This window comes from Phaethon aethereus (assembly GCF_964289735.1).
Source record: "Phaethon aethereus genome assembly, chromosome: 19".
Lineage (NCBI taxonomy): Eukaryota > Metazoa > Chordata > Aves > Phaethontiformes > Phaethontidae > Phaethon > Phaethon aethereus.
Window position 1 is genome coordinate 9927864 of NC_138595.1, and position 21782 is coordinate 9949645.

Here is a 21782-nt window from a genome sequence, read left to right on the forward strand (position 1 = left end):
AGCAAATGGTCCCCATGTGCCATAAGAAGAGCTGGCGGGGAAGGCGACCGGCCTGGCTGAACAGGGAGATTTTGCTGGGACTCAGGGAAAAGAGGAGAGTTTATCATCTCTGGAAGAAGGGGCAGGCAACTCACTAAGAGTACAAGGATCTCGTTAGGTCAAGCAGGGACAAAATTAGAAAGGCAAAAGCCCAGCTAGAGCTCAGTCTGGCCACAGTCGTAAAGGATGATAAAAAATGTTTTTACAAATACATTAACAACAAAAAGAGAGGCAAGGAGAATCTCCATCCCCTACTGGATATGGTGGGGAACATTGTCTCCAAGGACGAGGACAAGGCTGAGCTACTTAATGCCTTCTTTGCCTCAGTCTTTAATAGCCAGTCCAGGTATCCACAGGGTATTCAGCCCCCTGAGCTGGAAGATGGGGATGGAGAGCACAATGTACTCCTCATAATCCAGGAGGAAGCAGTCAAGGACATGCTAAACCACCTGGACACCCACAAGTCTATGGGGCCCGATGGGATCCACCCGAGAGTACTGAGAGAGCTGGCGGAGGAGCTTGCCAAGCCACTCTCCATCATTTATCAGCAGTCCTGGTTAACAGGGGAGGTCCCAGAAGACTGGAGGCTTGCCAATGTGACACCCGTCTACAAGAAAGGCCAGAAGGAGGATCCTGGGAACTACAGGCCTGTCAGCCTGACCTCTGTACCGGGGAAGATTATGGAGCGGTTGGTCTTGAGAGTGCTCACAGGGCATCTGCAGGACAACCAAGGGATCAGGCCCAGCCAGCATGCGTTCATGAAAGGCAGGTCCTGCTTGACCAACATGATCTCCTTCTATGACCAGGTGACCCGCCTAGTGGATGAGGGAAAGACTGTGGATGTTGTCTACCTGGACTTTAGTAAAGCCTTTGACAGCATCTCCCACAGCATTCTCCTGGAGAAACTGGCGGCTCGTGGCTTAGACAGGTTTACTCTTCGCTGGGTGAGGAACTGGCTGGATGGCCGAGCCCAGAGAGTTGTGGTGAACAGCGTTAAATCCGGCTGGCGGCCAGTCACAAGTGGTGTTCCCCAGGGCTCGGTTCTGGGGGCGGTCTTGTTCAATATCTTTATTGATCATCTGGATGAGGGGATCGAGTGCTCCCTCAGTAAGCTTGCAGATGACACCAAGTTGGGTGGGAGTGTTGATCTGCTGGAGGGTAGGAGGGCTCTGCAGAGGGATCTGGACAGGCTGGATCGATGAGGTTTAATAAGGCCAAGTGCAGGGTCCTGCACTTTGGCCACAACAACCCCATGCAACGCTACAGGCTTGGGGAGGAGTGGCTAGAGAGCAGCCCGGCGGAAAGGGACCTGGGGGTGCTGGTTGACAGCCGGCTGAACATGAGCCAGCAGTGTGCCCAGGTGGCCAAGAAGGCCAACAGCGTCCTGGCCTGTATCAGGAATAGTGTGGCCAGCAGGAGTAGGGAAGTGATTGTGCCCCTGTACTCGGCACTGGTGAGGCCGCACCTTGAATACTGTGTTCAGTGTTGGGCCCTTCACTACAAGAAGGATGTTGAGGTACTGGAGCGTGTCCAGAGAAGGGCAACGAAGATGGTGAGGGGTTGAGGAGCGGCTGAGGGAACTGGGGTTGTTTAGTCTGAAGAAGAGGAGGCTGAGGGGAGACCTTATCAGTCTCTACAACTACCTGAAAGGGGGTTGTGGCGACGAGGGTGTCGGTCTCTTCTCCCAAGTAACTAGTGATAGGACAAGAGGAAATGGCCTCAAGTTGCGCCAGGGGAGGTTTAGATTGGATATTAGGGAAAATTTCTTCACTGAGAGGGTGGTCAGGCATTGGAACAGGCTGCCCAGGGAGGTGGTGGAGTCGCCATCTCTGGAAGTGTTCAAAAAACGTGTGGATGTGGCGCTTCAGGACATGGTTTAGGGGACATGGTGGCGCTGGACTAATGGTTGGACTTGATGATCTTGAAGGTCCTTTCCAACCTTAGTGATTCTGTGATTCTGTGGGTATGTTCCTGAAGCAGAGTGAAGAAACTCTGCTCAGTTTGATCATTGTCTTTGGCACTGTTGGTTGTGACTTAGATACTAGAACCATTTTATTAATCTCTGGCAGAAAAGTATAAATAGTACATAGCACTTGGTGCAAGAACAACTTTGGTCAGCAGAAACAGAGAGAATTTAGAAACTGACTGTCAGTCTAACATTAATTTGAATTTAGACACCTGAGATTTTGCAACATGGCAGCCACTAGACCACCAGCAACTGCAAACCTGTAGCTGTGACATACTTCAGGCTTGGAGATTTCTGCATCTTTAGCTTTTCTAAAACACTTTTCACCAATCCACCTCAGATACACAATCCTTTCTTAGCACCATCCTAGAAATACGGGACTTAAAGTTCATGAATGCCTCATTGCCAAAGCCCAAGCTGGCTTTGGGTTGGCTACTGAAGCCTCACTCTCTAGGATCTTTACTCCCATCTCAATAAAATGTGCGTAGCAGTTCAAGAACAAGATACAACCCATCTTGTAATGATCATTATGCTGCATTTTGAAGCCCATTTGTCACTTCTCAAGAGCCATTTCTAATATAACTTTGCATGCTCACTCACTGTAAAAAAAACCAGCTGTTTCCAACATCCAATCCTGAAAGAGTAGATTGTGTCAGTGATTGCTCCAACTGGATTGCCAATGAGTCGAAACACTTTTTGCTAGGGCCATTAAGCAGGGTAGGGGAACATTCATGTATGTTTAATGCTCAGGAAATCAGTACAATTGAATTCCAAGGATCAGAGAGAAAACAAGTGAAATTAGAAAGGTTGATGGAATGAGCAAGGGGGCAATGCACACACATTGCTAGAGAGCCTCAGCTTGAAAAACCTGGCTTTGGGATTTTTTGCATGCTTGTGCTGTAAGAGTCTTTTCCTAGATCTGTTTGGCCACTCAATTACTTTGGTGTAAGCACTAGCTCTAAACTAGGAGACTGAATCCGAGAGCCATTACAACTCCTGTAAAGACGAATCAACCAATCAAACATATTTAAAACTTCATGTTAACTCGATTCCTGCATTCACAGCACTGAAGAGTTAACTGAACACCATTATGTCTTCACATTGTGGAGGCCCAGTCAGTGCCCAGGTTCAGATAGGATTTAGACTATTAGTTTAGATGTAGAAGCTACTCAGTGTTGTTGCAAGTACTCTGAGCTGGTATTGGACTAAGTCAGTTGACAATGACCAGCTTCATGTTCACAGGTGGACACTGAATTCTGTGAGTTTCTGCAGTGAGGCATGAGACAGACTGACTGACTTCTGGGCCATTACAGGACCGTCCTACCAATGCTCCTTCCCTTTGCTGTCCTTCCTTTCCAAGCTTGAAGGAAGACCTAACATCCATTTTTCCACTAACAGCAGCTGTGGCAACTTATTCCAGGGAGGGATGTCCTCCTTGAAGTATTCCTGCCAACATCTCATGCTGCTTCAGCACTATGCATTGGGTAAAAGCCAGTGAATTTCTTCTCTATGATGTTCACGAGAAGCAGTGCATACTTGCCCCACTGCTGTGCCTCCAAACGCAACCCACAGCACTGAAGGCCATCTCATGGTAACCAGGAAGCATTGCATCCCCTCTTCTCTTTTTGGAGCCTTCTCCATTTTAAAGTGACAGGCTTGATGCACATGGCTCTCATCCCTTTGAAGCATTAAACTGCTATGGATCTAGTTTATTGCCCTTGATTATGAGTCCTCTCTTCACTGAGCTGTAAATAAAGGCTTTTGACTTTAAACACAGCTCAGATATGTCATGACTGAAAACAGCCTGCTGCTCTCTCAACATGTTTATCTAATGTCTGCAGGAGTAAGAACAGGGAGCAGGAGAGCAGATGGTGCAGCTATCTCAGTGCAGAGAGTACAGTCTGTGTATGCACTATGTAGACATCCAGTATTTTCTAATGCAACGCTATAATTATTGTGGAGAGGATTTTATTTTTAAACTGCAGCTTAAATAAAATGATTGCTTCAGACCACACAGGCTCAAGTGCAGCTGGATAGCAAGCCTCTTCTCCAGACAGGACAGAGAATCCCAGATATAGAGCCTAAGGTGAGCAGGAATGTGGGACAAAGCAGCAGAACAATAAGCTACTGAAGGGAAAAGGGATTTCCAGTACAGCCTGTGACTGAAGAGTCCCCTCAAGAAAAATTTTCCTCCTCCTCTTTAGAAACATATTGGCGTGGTGGGAGAGGGCTGGTGTGCTTTGAGAAGAGTATCAGTTGAACCTGCTCAAAACAGGAAACAAGTGTAAAGGGAAGTTGCAAATTGAATGAGGAAAATAACTAAAACCAAGAAGTAGGGTCTTTCTGGGGGAAGGGAAGTGGTGCAAGTCAAGGTCAGCCCTTACTCTGACCAGATGGTGAGCAACTAGTAACCAGCTACTCTTCCACCATCCAAATACTTGCCTCTTTCCCCCCACATCATGTGCATTATTCAGTAGGAGCACAGTTAACTAAGACCTAATTAATCCTTTCAATTAAGTTAACATTTTCAGTACTTAATTCTAAGTAAAATGTAGTATTTTGGATTGGTTCAATAAATAGCCTGTGTCACTTACCTCCCTCTCTCTCACAGAATCTCTGAAAAACTATATCGAGCATGCTGAAATTGGTTTAATGAAAAGGTTGCCATCAGAAGTTACCTCAGTAAGTAAGGCAGTAGCACAAGGAGGTGTATATTCCTTTGAAATGGGACTGAGGATTATTAAGTTATTTCCATACAGAACAGACAGAGATGGGAATAAGGGGCGGGGTGGGGGGTTGGGCCATTTTTCAGTCCTTCCAATTTAGAGCAGAGAAAGTGAAGGTGCTGGCTGACAAGTGTGGGCAGGACAGTGGATGGTGCTGTACAGGGAAATAGAAGAGGCTGTCCCTGCTCCAAATGCCTCAGCCCCAAAAGCCATCCTGTGTAGTCAGGGTGCCCCTGGGCAGACAGTACCCTGCAACACCCCACGTATTAGCGATCCACCAAAGTGAATCGAGGGCTAGGGCCTGTGTTTAGGCAAGAAACGACCAAAATAGCAGCATGAGTAATGGAATTTAAGAACTGTCGCACAACAAAGGAGTCGCAGAGATGTCCTCCAACAGTCATTCCTGCCAGGCAATCAGAAAGCATTTTCCTTCTTCAGTGATCTGAAGATTTTGAAATGAATATACACTATTTCCCCCTCCTTCCTGAGATAACAGCAACAGAATACTTAGTGATAATCAGTACCATTGCTAATTTTGCATGGTCTTCAGCAATTTACTTTCCCCATGTCCTCATTTTCCCCATTTGTATAGTACAGCTTGTACCTACATCACAAGAGCTTTAAAAGGAAAAAGGGATTTATATTAAGCATGATTCTAATCTCTTTTGCAGCATATATAAATAACTTCTGCACTGAAAATTCAGCCCTGTATTCTGGCATATTTAGATCAATAGATTTTTTTTAAATAAAAAAAGTACAAAAAATTAACGAACACTTGAAAATAAGTGACTGGCTAAAGCATTCTGTTTTTTAACAGAAAATATTTGTAAGTGCAAAACGACTTTACAATCACAGGCTGCACGTAATGCAGCAGAGATCTGTTGAAAAAAAATCCTAAGGAGGTGCTAAGATTTTATTATTCTTTTATTCCTTGCATGTTCTTGTAATGTGGGAAAGCCAAAGCCCTGAGAACAGGGAGCAGAAGGGGAGCTCTCTGTTGGTACTTGCCAGTGGATAGAGAGGAGAACTGCCCTATGGCAGCAGCCCAGTAGGGGATGGAGTGCAAGTGAGGAAGGGCACTTGGCTGGACCACTCAGATCTCATCTGCATGAAAGAAGCTGTGATATTTTTATTAAAATTGTATGTTCTCTGCAACTTTAAAACAGTGTTTGCACTGGTGCTTGGGAATGTCTGGACAGGAGAACTATGTTATCTGGCTAGTGCAGCCACTCTGTCTAACATGGCAAACTGCCGACATGCTGTGAAAGAGACCCATAGAGAACCAGTTTGTTTTGGTTATAGGGACTTATGAAGGAACTTCTAGGCTGCTGCTACTTTTCCAAAAGAGCTAAAACATCAGCAGAAGCTGCAGCAAGAAACATCCCCTCCATCAGCTGCAAGCTTCTGCAAGCAGTAACAGTCCCCAGCAAGCTGGGACTGAGGTTGATACTGAGTGCAGGAGCTGCCTACGCAGCACAAAGCCATGACTACCTGTGGGAGAGACAGTGCAGTCCTAGTGACTTCGAATGCCTTTAGAAGTAGATGGTGAGTACTAGCTACCTCAGCAGCCCTCCACAGCTCTGGAAAGAGACATTGTCCTCTTACCCCAGGCTGTAAAATTCTCATGTATGCTTGATCATTCAGTTACACTACGCTATGGGCTCCCTTCAGTGCATTACACTTCTTCAAACCCCATGTGTAAAGTCACTGTTTGATAGTGAGGAAGCATTATTCATTCCTGAACGTCCTGAAAATATAATTGATGTTCCCAGGATAATGGCTAGAAACTGGAGCTGTTTAAATGCAGTGACCCAGTCTCCTGAAGAAAGCAGGCCTTTGTGGCCACATTGTCAAACTACCTCCAAAACATGAAACCAAACCAAAACACTTCCCCCCCACCCCAACTTATGAACCTGGTAGCCTATTTTAACAAAATTTTACATAGGAATAGACAATTCAAAGGTAATCACAGTCCTACAAGTTTTATGACAATTAATCTCTAGCTAGGGTAGGGACACAAACGAGAACCTCTGCCAGGGAAGAGGCAAGTGGATCTCACTTGTTATGTGTTCTGCTTGTGGGTCACTGTCTGGCCTGTCTTGCTCAGCTGGCTCTCAGAAAGGACACATAAGGAGCATGCAGTTACTCTGTGTGGAAAGAGGAAGAAAAAAAGGAACAAAAAGCTCAACCTCATAGGAAGCTTGACTCCAGTAGCTCTGTTGTTCACAGAGGAACTTGGTGTTTTCAGCTGAGCCCACTAGAAATCAAAGCTTTCCTTTCTAGTGCCAGAACAAATAGTTGAAGCAGTTGGAAATTTCTGAAAATGTTAATGGTAGAAGTAATAAAGCACGGAAGGTTTGCTCTGTGGGTTTGGTGCTTGCTCTAATGAATTCTGAGTAGAAAAGTATATTTTAATCATGAAGTATTTTAAAAGTAGTTCATAGTGTTGTATTTTTATTATTATTTAGTACAACGATTCCTCTTCTCTAAACTCCTGAATCATTCAGGAAAAAAAAAATCCACCCAGTATTTCCTCCACTGACTCCAACAATTCAGGGCTGAACTAGCACATGCTTTAGACTGAGACTCAATCTATTTATTAAAAGCCTTTGTACATAGTCAGCTGGCAAGCCATGTCCATCAGTAGCAAGTAGGCTGTTCTGCAGCCAGAATTCTTCACAACACCAAAGGAAGAATTCCAAGTCATCTGGGTGACCTCAGTGACCCCAATTAACAGCAAAGCACTAGTTAAAGTTTATAGGCTCGACTGAGCTTACAATAACAACACTGTGTTCAAAGAAATACTGAAGATACCAGATGTTTCAATTTTTCTATGAATTTATAAAAATGAAATGACCTTTTCCTAACTTTTTACAGCAAAAATAGAAATTAATCTGCAATGTTTTGTAGGGTTTTGCTGTCCTTGACTCAAAGAGAAGCATGCTTCCCCTTCATGTCACAGAACAGTCTCCAACACTGCTCATGGAGGAGCCCCACAGTCCTCCATGGCCCCGTTCACCCTAAGACGGCTGAGGAACCTATGTCAGTGAGGCTGAAAACCACCCACACAACTCTCCCCTCTTTCAGGTACTTCTGCACTGCGCAAGCACGACCAGTCATGTGTAGCCTACTATCAGCCCACGGGCACCTGAACCTCTTTGGCTGGCGCTTTTTTGGTGATTTTTTTGTCCCTTCCATAGTATGTGGTAGACGGGGCACAGCTGGGATCTTTGAAAGTAGTCCTGCATGTATTACTGCTATAGTAAACAAGTGGTTTCATTTCTCTAAAGAGAAGAAAAAGTAATCTATACAAGGTGATGGATGATTGCACTCACCATTTGTAACAAGTTTTAATAAAATTTAGGGAGGGTTTTTCCTCCCTACCGCACTCCAACAGCAAGTCATTTTTTAAAACCTCTTTCAGAGTCACATCTTTCTCTTTAGCTTAGAGATACTCCTTTTTTTAACAAGTACTTAAAAGGCACAGAGGTTGTTCCTGTCACCCTTTTAGATGGTAAGGTCGATATGTCATTCACACAACTACGAACTGACTTCCTATGAAAAAAACTCCAGAGAACCTCCCACACACCCAGGATTTCCCATTCTGTGGTATGTGTTACCCTGCAGTCACCTGCACAGGCCCATTCCAAGAACTTGCACTGTGCTTCTGGGTGATTTTCTAACTTCAGTCTGCCTGGTGGTTGTTTTTTTTTGTGAGAGCCCCATGTGCAGCTGGACTGCAGCAGAGCAACGGACGCAAGCCCTGCGATCCCAGGACCAAGCGCGGTCCTTGCACCCTGCCGTGTGGGAGGATTATGGTTTCCAGGAGGTCCCTGCTCTCTGGTGGATGCATGACCAGGGCACCTGCTTGCCCGAGGTGCGCGGGGAACCAGAGCTGCACCGCTCACGTCAGTATATAAACCCCATTCGCCGGTACGGGGGCTGCATTAGGATGCGTGAGGTGCCCCCGCAACACGGGCACAACCCGGCTCATGTTACTAAATTACCTCAACTGGGACAGCGTCTTCACGGGGTCCGAGCAAAAGGCCCCCGCTCGCCCCGGGGCGGTCTCTCCCCTGGGTGCTAAGGGGGCGGAGGGCGGTGCCGCCCACGGTTGTGCGCTGCGCCGCAAGCACCGCGGGGTTAAGCGCGGTGCTGAGGCCTCACAGAGGGTGCGCGGCCTTAACGACCCTCCCGAGCGGGTTAACGGGCGCTAAGCCGCCCCTCACCTGCCTGGCAGCACGGCGGCTCTTCTCAGGGGCCGGGCAGCGGCGCGTCCTCGCGTCACCGGCAGAGCTGGCCGCGGGGAGGCTTCGACGGCCGCCGGGCCTCGGGAAAGCTGGGCCGGCAGGTGAGCGCGCATCTTCCGCGGCCGGGCTGTCCCCTCAGCAGCGTGGCGGGGCCCGGGCGCCTCTCGCGCCCCCCCCGCCCTGGAGGTATTCGGGTCTTTTAACGCTCTCTTCCCGCTGTCGCTGAGAGCTGCTTCCTGGCGTGGGCACCCCACTCGAGGCCGGAGAGGGCTCGGGAAGCGGCGGCGCTTCTGCCATCTCCAGGGCGTCGGCGGGCGGGAAGGGCCCGGCTCGCGCGGCCGCGTGCCCCGTCAGCGGGCGGGTCCGCGCTCCGTCTGCCGGCGGCGAGACGCGGCGCCGCGGGAAGAAGTAAGTGTGGGGCGGAGGGAGGGGGCCTGCACTCCTTGTCTGTGCTTAAAAAAGGGGGGGGAAAAAAGAAACCTTCACCTCACAGCACCTCAAAAGCACCATAAAGTGCCAAAAACTCCTGTCGTTTGTGGAAGAAACTTATTTAACCAACGGCCTCACCGGGGTCCTGAGGCCGGAGGGGCCTCGGTCCCAGAGCTGCGCTGCGGAGCACCTTTGGGAGCGCGCAGCGGGTTGCCGAGTGTGCACAGCGCTGAACGGTATTATAATTCCCTTCCAGCAAGATGTACTTTTACTGCGTGTTAGTCAGAATTAGGTTGAAAGGTAGTTCTGAAGGCAGAAGTGCTGGGCAGGTGCTTGGCACGGCCTGTCTCTCTGGCTGGCGGGGAAGGTGAGCCCATGTCACCCCGTGTCAGGGGTGCTGGTGTGCCCCTTCTTCATCGCAGTGCCAGTACCTGAGGACCTGTCGACGCAGAGCGAAACACCGGCTAGACCATGGCCAGGGGTTTCCTAGAGAAAAAGCAGCAATTCTAGTGATGTGAAACAACCACCTCGAACTTCTGGTGAGGATAAGAGAATAAATGAGGCAGTTCGTTCGTGAGAGGGGGAAGAAGGAGCTTTACAAATCTGTAGCACCACTGACTAAGTGCTGATGTACAGTAATTCCTTTCATTTCTTTTCTAATTAAACATATCCTGAAGGATCAGGCCTGTCAATGTGATCTGAGGCCTATAGCCTGAAGTGTAAAGTGAGGCAAATTGCCTGACTTACTTGCAATGATAGAGTCATTTTGGAAGGAGATTGAAAATCAATACTTGTCATCCCTGCACCGTGCTCTTTATTCAGAGGGGCAATTTGTAAGTGTAATCTGTATGAGTGTAGTGGGAGCATGCAAAGTTACAGTACTAGTCATGCAGAGTGAAATGACAGAAGATAAAATATAGGCTTATTGCCATTTTATTCATATTAATGTCAAGGAAGCTTATTCATAAGCGTAATGTTTTAATTCAATGCTGTGCAGTCAGGCCACTTGCTGTGGTTTTTGGCTTAAGCTGCAGTCAACAGTATGGGTACCAGTGTTTGACATAATTTCCCCACTGACAATGTCAGGCAGTGGCTGTGTGCATCAGCTTTCAGCTGTGGCAAGGCAAACAAGGGCAAAAAAAACCCAACAACAAAAAAATGGATCGACCCCACATATGCTGAGAAAACAGCGAACAAGCTCTTGGTGATCATGGGGCTTAGTCAAACTCCAAGAGGATGGCAGGACTAGAGTGCAGATGCAATCACAGAGGACAAGAGGCACTCAAGATCTTGTGCTTCTCTCAAATGAGAGTACTCAAGAGTGGAAGACTGACAGCTCCAGCTTACTCCAAGCGTAATACAGCCAGGTGCCTTGTTAGCTTTCCCTTGCAACTCTGGCAGCTCACTTTAATCTGCACTGGTAACTATGAACAGGCTTCCTCCTGAGTTTCTCCTGAACTGAATTTGCCAATTATGGCAATTATTGGGAGAAATTACTTAGGACAAATTAGAGAGGGACAAATGGGCCTGAGTTACTAAGGCTCGCTCTGCCTATTTGCTGAATCAGAGCTAGAGAAGTGAGCTGTAATTCTGGTTGGTGTTGCTACCTCTGTGCTGTTATTTGCCTAGAGTATTCGCTCATGCTGAAAAAGATCTGTGACATCATAAAATATAACATGACATTCATCTCTCTGGAAAATCAGTTTAAAAAAAAAAAGAATATGACACAATTATTCAGAAGAAAACCCATGTTATTCTGAAGCGAGCTGTCCTCAGAACACTACATCCTTCCCAAGATAGATAAAGGTTATGAAACTGGAATAAAGCCTTTCCGTGGGAGGCCTGTGCCCAAGAACTATCCTATGGAGAATATGGTTTTCCCATGGATGTGTGTTTTGCTTCTCATCTGTCTTGGAGTAAATTTTAGATAGCCATGTTTGAACTCTTTTTCCCTGAGTGTGGGTTCAGTTCATTTGCAGCCTACCCTAGCTCAAGACTTGGAGTGGAAAACAGGAAAAAAAACCCCTTCCCACAGTATCACCTGCCAGAACTCCTAGATTGCATTACAATTATTTTTAAACCATGAAAAGATTTCATTGCCGCTGTCTTCCCATTTAAAGAATGATACTTTTAGTTACCAGACCTGTTGACAAAAGTAGGTATTTGGAAACGGTGTGAATTGCCAAACTTGTTTTAGCATAGTTTCAAAGATTCCAAAACCTTGTCCACTTGGGTGGGAAGAGTAGGAAAGCTCAGTGACTTGCTTCTTGATGGTGCTGCATCCCCCTCCCAGCCCCCCTGAAAGCAATCGGCATGTCATGTTTCCCACAGATGGACCACAAATAGCACATGTACAGCTGATGCGCTCTGGCACTTGGGGAATGAGATTGCATTTGCCAGTTAGCTTGCCAGCCAGAAGCCAGATTTAATTTGGAAGAGAATGGTCCACAGTTGTGCAGAAATAGCAAAGAGCAGATTTTTAATCATCCTCCATTCCTCCCTGTTCAGTCTCATCCCCTAATTGGTAAATGAGAGGCCCAATCAGCTCAAATCAGGGGAAAAATGTGTCGCAAGCAGCCAGTGAGACAGAAAACAGAGGTACCCACTCCTTGATATCATGATCTTGCAGCTGTTTACAAGTCAGATTTAGCTAATCAGAGGGTCCCAGGGAGCAATTAGTCTCTCTTTCCAGGTTCCATGTGTAAATTCTACTAGAAGAGAGCTTTTTTTCCGCTTGCTGCCCTGATTACTTTTGCATGCTGTTAACTATTTGCCATTTTATCCACCAGAAGGGACACATAATGTAATTTTATATGTTTGTAGATAAACATAGCTAGACTGATAAGAAATTAAAACATTTTTAACTGAGTATAGTAAAATGCTTGGAAGAAGTACATTTTGCATTATTTTCTGTTTGTTAATCATGGTGATTTGCATCTCTCTGTATTTCTTCTTTGGTAGTGTACTTTCCTTCAGGCTGAATTAATTCCTTAAGCCATGATCCCTTAAAAATGAATAAAGACTGCCTCAGCCTCTAGACTTTCAGATGCTTCAGCAGGGCTTGTTTTCAGCTGATGGCAGCTCAGCAACTGGCCTTTCAAGATACCTGAATCTAGGAAACTTGATATTACGTCTCACTTAAGGAACATCTGGCTTGATTGTGCATGGTTTTTCTTTGTAAGGAGATCATCCACTTTGGATAATGCCCTTCCATTCCTGGGACAGGACACCCTGTTCTGGGAGGGATGGGATGGCAGAGTGTATCCCTGAATACGTAATGGAATTTTCACATTCTTAAGCATCGGTGTTTAGATCTCTTGTAGACTCATCTGCTGAAGCCCTTGCTTTTCGTCTCATGATTGGGCCCCAAACGTGTTGCACATGTTGAACCATGGTGCCCAGCTGCCTGCACATTATTTAAATTAACTGTTCTTATAAGCTTTAGTCCGTAATGCACTGCGTTCTGCATCTGTGCTACACAGGCTTCTATCCCATTGTCTCCTTGGTGATTTCTATTACTGCAGGATTATCTGTGGGACTGAGTAGCTGAAAATATGTTAGACCAGTAATCTCAGCTGTTCTAAGGACTTTTTTTATATATAGTTATTGTCGTCTTCACTTACTATTCTGTTAGCTGTCAGCTACGCTTACAAACGTGCTATGTGTTTCTCATGTTTCTTTATGCTGCTTTTTAAGTGGGTTCTCATTGGCTTTAGTCTGTCAGGCTCTCTGGAGCTTTAGTGTTGGATTTGCAGAAGTACGATGACACTCTTAAGGCCTTTGACCATATCAAATGCATGCACCTGGGAGGTCACCAACCTGGGCCTGTGGTGCTATCCACTGCCTTGTGCTTTCTCTTGGAAAATGCTGGAATTATAAATGCCATCAGTACATATAGAATAGAAGAGACTATTACGGTTGGAAGGGAGCTACCACGATCATCTAGTCCAACTGCCTGACCAGTTCAGGGCTGACCAAGTTAAAGCATGTTGTTAAGGGCACTGTCCAAATGCCCTTTGAACACTGACAGGCTTGCGGCACCAACCACCTCTCTAGGAAGCCTGTTCAGGTGTTTGACCAAATATGTCTTAGTTGAAAGCTGATTCAGTCATAGGCAAAAATCTCATTGACTCCCACCAGGCCAGGAGTGAGCCGTAAGCACCTGACCTAAAATCTGCAAAAGCCCACGTGGGTGCCGTTGAACCCAACGGCACTGGCCAGGAATGCCAGTGGGAAGGATTAGTGGCCGTCCCTGCCACACGCTTACTAATCCAAAAGGGGACGATACCGCAGTGGTAGCTCAAGAAGCTACACCAGGAGCAAATGACATCATAAGTGGCTTGAATTGCATTTCGGGATGCAGTAACCGTGGAAACCTAAGGGAGAGACTGCTTCTCAACTTTCAGTGCCAGCCTGACGGTTTAAAAATTCTTTATTAATATGGATGTGTTAGAGTCTGAGCAGTATATACAAACTCTGTTGGGGGTAAACAAAAGCACAGAGTATTAATAATAGAGGAGAAGTAAGGGAGTGGTTTTTATGTCAGCAGAGCTGGGCGCATTGGCTCTCATGAAGTGTTGCTGATTGACTCATGCTGCTTCTCCAAGCCAGTGTTTCTTATACAGTAAAATGATAATTTGGTTTTGGCTGGTCTCTGTAGCGGCTTGTGCCTTGCTAAGTATTTCAGTTTAAAACTGGTATACTAACATGCGATTCAACTAGAGCAGCCTCAAGTACAGATATGGTTACGTTGGTATAAAAGTATTTGATCTCTTTAAAGCTACAATTATGTACTGGTAAACACATTAGGAAGTCTGTTTATTTCTGTCGTGGTTTAGCCCCAGCCAGCAACTAAGCACCACGCAGCCGCTCGCTCACTCCCCCACGGTGGGACAGGGGAGAGAATCGGAAGAGTAAAAGTGAGGAAACTCATGGTTTGAGATAAAGACAGGTTAATAAGTAAAGCAAAAGCCGTGCACGCAAGCAAAGCAAAACAAGGAATTTGTTCACCACTCCTCATGGGCAGGCAGGTGTTCAGCCATCTCCAGGGAAGCAGGGCTCCGTCACGCGTAATGGTTTCTTGGGAAGACAGACGCCATAACCCCGAACGTCCCTCCACCCCTTCCTTCTTCTTCGTCCCAGCTTTATATACTGAGCATGACGTTATATGGTATGGAATATCTCTTTGGCCAGCCTGGGTCAGCTGTCCTGGCTGTGTCCCCTCCCAGCTTCCCGTGCACCCCCAGCCTGCTCACTGCAGGCCAGCATGAGAAGCTGGACTGTCCTTGACTACTTAGCAACAACTCAGAACATCAGCACCGTATCAACATTTTCTCATCCCAAATCCAAAACATAGCCTCACGCTAGCTTCTGTGAAGAAAATTAACTCTACCCTGACTGAAACCAGGACAATTTCTGAAGTGGTATAGCTGTACCAAAAGTGTGTGCCACAATTCAGAGCACACTTGAATTCCATGAAAACATCAGCTCAATACTCTATAGCTACCAGAAAAGCAAATTAAAAAAAAATACGAGTTTTTAGAGAAGGAATAGATGGAAAATAAGATTATGTCATTATAAATTGTAGTAACTGTGTTCAAGACAAACAGAAGAAGTGTTAGGAGGTCTGTGAAACTCCTTGCCAAACACTGTTGTTTTTGCAATAAGTGTGTGGGACCCAGAGAGCCTGCACAGCATTTGGAAAAGACATCTATTGAGTGTTACTAGATAGACAAATAATGTTAGATTCAAGAAATTCCTTGAGTTCAAAATGGCCAGAAGCTGTGAGGGTGCTTGGGCAAGGGCCATATACATTTGCGCAGTTCTTACTCATCTCTAGGTGTCAACTTATGGCCCTTGCTGGAGAGAGGCTACTTGGCTAGATGAACCCAGGTACAGCTTTGATGTTCTTACCGGGCTTAATCAAAGTATTAATGCATAAGCAAACATGCTAGATAGAAGTGGTTGTTAATGCTTACCAACATGTATCATAGGCACTTCTCTGACAAGTGTAGTTCAGTTTTAGTTGCTTATAATAATGCTCATTGTGGAAAGTGGTGTCAAATCTTTACTGAGAATTATATGCTAACTTTGCACAAATAATAGGGTATTTGCAAAGTGCAGGACTGTGTAGTGGTGATTTTTTTTCATAAAATTGTTTCTCTTTATGGAGAGATGTTTAGAAGAAGAGAAATGAAATTACTCTGCAGACTGTGAATGCATGACAGAATTAATTCTTTTCTGTAAACTGCTGCTCTTTTTTTCCACTTAATTCTTTACCAAATCCCTGGCACTGGTTCCTGCTATATCATAATTATTTCTTACACAATTAATTCTGTTTATACAATTTGCATATAGTAGTTTTCAGTTAAAGGTATCAATGTAAAGGTGGTTAGAACATTTCCACGTTTGATGGGATTCAAGGTTTCTTGTACCAAGTTATGCTGTCCCTGTTAGTGCCTCTGTTACAGGTGCAGGCTGGCTGAGCCGTGCTGCTCAGCAGCAGCCTCGCTGGAGCCCAGAGGAGCGCTTGGAGCTGCACGTGCCCGCTGGCACCGCAGCAGCCCAGTCAGGGAGAGGGACGGCCCTTCCCAGAGCAGGAGAGCAGATGTAGCTTTGGCATGATGTGCTGGGAGCTGTGGTTCTTCTGGACTTGTCTGTGAGCTCAGGTCAGGGTTTGATTTCTGCCAGGGAAGGGTGTCATATAAAACCAGCATCTAGTTCAAGCTGCTTGGGCCTGAAGCAATAAGAAGAAAGACCAAGGTGCGCCTGGTGTCTGAGGTGGCCCATGCATGCCCGTGACAGTCCAGCCAGTGCAGCTGACAGCAGCAGGGGTGTCCCAGAAGCTGGGTCTCCAGCCCGTGCTAGTGATGAAGAGGTGAACTCTGCAGATGTCTGTGCGACCATGCTGCCGGTCGCTCCAGGGTGCTGAGGCCATGCCTCCCCAGCTTGGCCTCTTGCTCCACTGAGATCTGCCACCATCCGATTTGGCTGCACAGTCTTCTTGGGGTGTAGAGCTTTCCATGAGCACAAGCCAATGTTAATTAGGTAGGATGCTTACTTTTGTAATTAATTTATTGTTAAAGGTGAATTATCCCAAATCTAGTACAATCTTTAATGTGTTTGATTATTTTAGTCAGTTAAAATAAACAAACACTGAAGCTAATATTCCCAGCAATCTGGAGGGAATTAACAGCACCCTGCAAAGGGTGTTTAAATTACTTTTAAAATTCTAATTAGCCCATGAACAGCAGTGAGTGTGCGACAAATTGCCTGGCTTCAAAACAAGACAATCAAAAAATGACCTCAAAGGAAAGCAAAGGGTGGAGGATGGCTGCCATGAAATAAATGAAAATGACCCCATCCCTTTGTTTAAGTAATGGCCTCTTTTGGGAGATCAAGAGGCAGAGGAGAACCTTCAGTGGGATCGAAAAAGAGTTTTTGACTACTAAAAATGATGGCAATAAAATCCCAGATGCTTAGTTGCCATAAAATTAGCTGGAAACTAGCTTGGGGTGGTTGCAGTTGAAATAACCAAAACAATTGTTCTGCCTTCTGACTCCACCTTTCCCACAATTATTTCACTTCTCCTATTCATATATAGACCAACGGGAATTTGACTGGAAGCGTTTGTGGCTTTATAAATAAACTGTCCTCCTAAAGATTTGGACTCCAAAGGCTGTTCGTACTCTTGATATTTTTCTTTATTGTGGCTGTATCAGCATGTAGTGTAATGCTCTAACCTTCAGCATGGTCCCTCACCCTGGCATTGTGCCTGGTGCCAAGATCTGAGTTCTCATTAGGAAAAAGTTTCAATGGATGGGTTTTGTCTGTCAGTGTTTATTACTGTTGCCCTTTCAGAGATCGACTGTCTCTATTATAGAAAATTGAACCAAAGTAGTGTCAGGCTTGTGCCATAAAACTTGCATAGGAATGTTTTCTTTATTCCACTCTGGAGTCTGCTTTCTCTGGTAATAGAGCTGACTTTTCCTGCAGACTCTTCAAATCTGAAGATGACAGGAAAATGACACAAGATCTTTCTGGATCCCGTGAGAACATATACTGTGTAGACAATACCTTTGTGATAAAATAATGAATTAAATCTAAGTTAGGGAAGGACTTGGTCTCTTTACGAAGTTGTCTTCACTTCAGCCTATTAGATTCGAGTACCACAGATCTCAGATGTGGAAACACTTGGGTCCCTTTGTTGAGATTTCTGGGTCTGGGCCTTTAGGTTCCCGACTACTGGAAGCCCTCACAGAACCTGAGGCCAGACTGGAAATTGCCTTTCCTGTCTCAGACCAGTGTAGTCTCCCTTTACATGGCTCTGCTGAACCACTGTGTGTTTGTGAAGTGTCCCCATAGTCCCTCTTCCAAAACAACACATTTGTAGTTTTTGATTTGGGTGTTTCAAAGCTCTTCCCAAATAAGTGGGCCGTTAGCTTTCCCATTGCATGAGGCAGCATTTCTCTTCTAAGAGATGAGATTAAAATGTTCAGCCTGTTGAGTGATTGGACTGTCTGAATGTTTCTAGGTGTCCTGTAATAGTCATTAATGTAAATTACCTATATATTTCTTTAAGCCAAAACTTACACACTGGCTGAATGCTGAAAAAGAAAAAGCCTGTCTGAGTTAGATCAAAGAAATTAAAATAAGAACCATTCAATGGTAGCAGTTAATGAACTGTAACTGACTGAAAAAAAGTTTCCTTCCAGTAGCAAAACAGTAACAGAGAATCAGTTTGTTTTGTAAATGCTCTGAACACACCATTTGCATTACCCTCCACCATTACATTGTCTAAACACCCCTAAGGGGCTTGCCTGCATGTATGCTAGGCTGCATAGCCGGAGTGCATTTCAGCACTGTCCTTGACCATGGTGTTGATTTCCAGGTCCTTGAAACATTCCAAGGAGAGCCACAAGGGGGAAGACCTCAAGTCTGGCTGTAAATACACTTCTGCTCTCGTTTACTTAGGTGAATTTCTGCAGCTTTACTGCATTCTCACTACCATGCTCAGCCATTCCCTCAGTGGCTGCGTGTCGCCCAAAGATTTTATCCACAGGTTCTTCCCTCAGTCCTCTGGATTGATTCAGCCATTGCAGAGGCAGCTCAGCCTATAACTGGGGTTGAGCAATGCACTTTCTGGGGCAAAACTGCTGTGGTTAAAACACTCACTGTCCTTGAAACCTCTTTCAGAGTCCACAGATCCCATATACAGTCTTCAGTATTACCTGTCAGACTTGCCCCAAATTTAATCTAACTTCTTATGCTGAGTATGATATGTACTCCAGAAACCAAGAATCTCTAAGGACCTGGCTGCATTATAGAAGATAAAGTACAGTTAGATTCGTCGTTATCCCTCCATCACAGATAGAGAAAGGATTTGTTCAAAGTGACATAGGCTATCTGAGATCTAGCTAGGAACTACACTCAGCTGAACTGCATCCTAATTCAGTGCCTTGATCAGAAGAGGATCTCCAGCTTCCCCTGAGGAGGAGTCCAGATGGAATTCAGACTGTACGCTCAACCCATCACTTGTGAGAATGTTCAAACTGTGCTTATCCTTGCAAATCACCAAATATTTTTTCACACATAGAACAAAGTTTTCTTAAATTTCCAGTTTCATATGCTATTATTTCTAAAGGACAAAATCCTTTCTAAAAATGTTGCGTACTATTTATTATCCTGAAAAAGTGGGAGGTTTTTTTGGTAGTTGCAAGAATGCATTAATTTATAAGTACTGTCTAGGAAGTAATTTTTATGAAGTGTTTTTGTTTCCTGAAAATACCAATATGAAACTGTTACAGAAAGAATTTAAATTACATAATTCTCAAAAACAGTGGCTGAAAAAGATTTTTCTTTTTTTAATGTTCAGTATGGTTATTAGTGCAAACCAAAACTGGGAAGGGTGTGTGCAAGACAGGCTAAATAGATATGTGCGTGTGTATAAAAAAACCAAACAAAGCAAAAGAAAATGCAAACACCCAACTGTGTTTGTGTGCTTTGGGATAAGACTTAAAAAGACAATGTCCAGCCTGGGAAAACAAATTCCTTTCCAGCCCTGGTAATAATATTTCTGTAATACTTCTCATCTTCAAAATAGGCCTCCTAACAAAGCTAGGGCAGAGTCTCCCATCCAAATTAAATCCACAATGTTGGTATGGAACGTGATATGAAGAGACTTACCAAAGACCATAATGAGTCTTTGGAGGTGGAGGTGCTGCAGTTCAGGTCCTTTCCTTTTACCTGCTGTGTGCTCTGGCACTGGCTTCCGCTGTCTCAGGTGGTATTGATTTCTGGTATTGAAAAATGCTGGAACAGAAAATAGTTTCTTCAATTGACTGTCTAGCTTGGGTTCACGCAGTCTAGCATAATTCATCTTAATTTCTTCAATAGAGAAAATTTGGAAGACTACAGAAGGGAGATGAGTTAAAAACAATCAAACCCCCAAAAGGGAAGTTATCTTTATGGAGCTGACTTTTCCAATTTTACCAAGACTTTCATTCCTCAGGTTCCTATACAGTGACTGGGTTTCTCGCCTAACTGATATACATAAAAATCTATATTAGCATTCCTGTGATATCAAAATCACTAGTTTTTTCTCTGCTTACACTAGATATAACTAGAAATATTCAAAATGTGTCAATAACGTAATAGCTTGCCAAACCTTCATTGAACAATGTCAGAATCCTGGATCATATCACATTCTTTCCTTTCTGTCTCCCAAGCATTGATTTCGTGCTATTTCCCGACTTAGATTTTCATCACCTTCTTGTGGTATTTTTCCCCTTAAAACACAACATCAATGGTAAAACAATTGATACTGTATTTCTCATACAAGAACAGAATCCCACAGTCTTGGGGGGTTCAGAGCTGTGTGGAGATTGAGTCTGAAAGCCTTTGAATTTGGATTTCCCAAGAGGCTGTTGAGTTTTATTTACATTTCCTATTTCCTGGCAGAGATGTCAGTTGGTGTTTTCTGAATTTCTTTTCAGGAACAAAACAGGAATGTAAGGCATGAACTAAAAGGTATGGTAAATTGTCAGCTGCTGCCAGGAGGCAGCCGTGTGCTGATCCCCTGTGCCCATATGCCAAGCTTCTCCTGCTCCGTGCTGTACCTGAAAACACTCGGCTACGCTTGCCAGTGGAGTTTCTTTAAATCAGATAATGGCCCCTCATGTGCCGTTCCTAGGGCTCTCTTCCACATCCCCCTCCTCTACCTGCAAGAATAAGGACTTAAAGATGGATGGCCCTTCAACATGACACAATATCTTTTTAATTTGATGTTAAACACAGTGAAAGCTGTTAAAGTGCAGGCTGGTGGAGATCTGTATAAGCTCTTCTTCCCAAAAGGCTGCTCAATCACATCTATTTGCTGTCCTAGACCCGTGCACCATCTTGCAGCAGAAAGTATGGAGATGCGCTTTAATCCTGTCTTATCCTTTTAATGTCAATATCCAGAAGCATTTTTTCATCTGTAGATCTTTTCCTTCCCCCTACAGAAGAGAATAGAAAGGGGGAAACCCAAAGCAAACCCAAAGCTTAGCAATTTGACTTTGCATCATTACAGCAATCTCAGTGGGAGCCATTTGATAAAAAAATTTAACAGCCTCATGTTCCTATATTTCCAACACAGGTACTGGAAAGATATTGTTAAATAATGGGCCTGTATTTCATATGGTTTCTTCTGCAGTCTTTAATCAATAAAATGTTCTTTAGATCAATACAGATGTTATTTCACTGCTTGGAACCATTTATAAGTGTACGATGGAGGTAGTTACAGCATTGTGCATAGTAAGGATAGCTCTTGGGCACAACACAGTTATAGCTCCGCTCATACGCAGCAGGTATCGATATAAAATTGGATACACCCACATAAAATCACAACATCCTCTCTGCAAAGCAACTCCAGATAAGCTGCACTGGGGGAATGAGGGCTGAGTGTGTTTAACACTGTGTTTTGTTCCCTATCAACAATGTCAGCAAAAGAGTTTTTCAGATTTATGTTGATTATTGCATCAGTAAACTGGCATAGTCCCTTGCTGAAAGGATGTTTGTAAAACATGTGTCTGGTACCTTGGTAATGGAAAATATAGAGGATAATTCTAATTCTGCCAGCTCATTTCAAGTAGATGAGTTTTAAGCTGCATGTCATGGGTGGAATGTTTGGACGTTGCTGATGATCCAGCATGAGAGGCTATTGTCATAATAATGTTGGTGCAAATAGCATTGAAAGTGCTGCTCAGTGAAGGCTGGAAGATATCAGAACCATGTTTATAATAATATTTTAGCTTGGGGATACAGCTTGTGCCTTCAAAATATTATACAAACCCTGAAGAATTAAGTATCTGGATTGGCAAAGTAGATGTTCTG